Genomic DNA, 1,290 nt, shown 5'->3' on the forward strand with positions numbered 1-1,290 from the left:
ATGGTTAGGGTTAGGGTTTGTTATGAGTCTTCAGGGTTAGGGTCAGGGTTAGGGTTTGTTACAAGTTTTCATGGCACATGGCCGAGACCAGTCAAGAAACCGAAATGCTGATGGAAACCGGGGTTGTGCCCACTCAGAGCTGCTCTCAGCTCACGTTGCATCTGCGTGGTGACTAGGTCCCTGTCTGTCCCTCTAACAGCTGGAGACACTGCTCAGGGTGTCACACTGACCTTCTAGACCTGCAGAAGAAATGATGCCCCACCCTACCATGCTAAGTTTCCAGGAGAGGGAGTTTGGCCTCTGTTTAGACTAAGTGCCCACCTGGGGTCCTCACAGGACACGAGGCTGTTGGGGACACGGGTGGGGCATAGAAGAGCCCCATCTGAGAGATAGAAAGCGAGAAATCATCCTCCCAGGGGGGATGGCCACACCGCAATCCCTTCTCCTTCATTCTTCTCTCGGGATCTTGGGCACACACGCACATGTGCCCAGCATGAGTTTAAGCTGCCGGGTCCAGGACTTGAACTGCGGTTGACTACATGGGAGTCCAGCGACATAGCTATTACGTTAACTGCTGTCCCCAAGTACATTTGTTTTATTAAATAAGAAATACTATTCAAACTATGCAGAAAGAAGCAAAGTCTTAAACCATTTGTCTCTGATCAACTTCAGACTAGTATAATGGGACTTAAAAGTGCATGACAGGGGACCGCTCTTTGCTGCGTCTACTGTGAGGATGAAGACCATGCTCAGCAACCAGACATTCTGGGGAATGTCGACATCACCCTGAAGGGACGCACCGTCATCGTGAAGGGCCCCCGAGGAACCCTGCGGAGGGACTTCAACGACATCAATGTCGAGCTCGGCCTCCTTGGGAAGAAGAAGAGGCTGCGGGTTGACAAATGGTGGGGAAACAGAAAGGAGCTGGCGACCGTTCGCACCATCTGTAGACACGTCCAGAACATGATCAAGGGTGTTACGTTGGGCTTCCGCTACAAGATGAGGTCTGTGTACGCTCATTTCCCCATCAACGTCATTATTCAGGAGAATGGGTCTCTTGTTGAAATCCGAAATTTCTTGGGTGAAAAATACATCCGGAGAGTTCGAATGAGACCAGGTGTTGCTCGTTCAGTATCTCAAGCCCAGAAAGATGAGTTGATCCTTGAAGGCAATGGTCTTGAACTTGTTTCAAATTCAGCTGCTTTGATACAGCAAGCCACCACAGTTAAAATAAGGATATAAGAAAATTCTTGGGTGATATCTGTGTCTCTGAGAAGGGTACAGTTCAGC

General features: G+C 49.5%; 1 pseudogene; it reads left to right on the forward strand.

Moving 5' to 3' along the window:
- The first annotated feature begins 736 nt into the window (after window positions 1-736).
- LOC106733726 (60S ribosomal protein L9 pseudogene) overlaps window positions 737-1,290 on the forward strand; it is a 3,452-nt pseudogene continuing 2,898 nt past the window's right edge.

The sequence above is a fragment of the Tupaia chinensis genome, unplaced genomic scaffold (genome assembly GCF_000334495.1).
Source record: "Tupaia chinensis unplaced genomic scaffold, TupChi_1.0 Scaffold144602_1, whole genome shotgun sequence".
In the NCBI taxonomy this organism is placed as follows: Eukaryota; Metazoa; Chordata; class Mammalia; order Scandentia; family Tupaiidae; genus Tupaia; species Tupaia belangeri.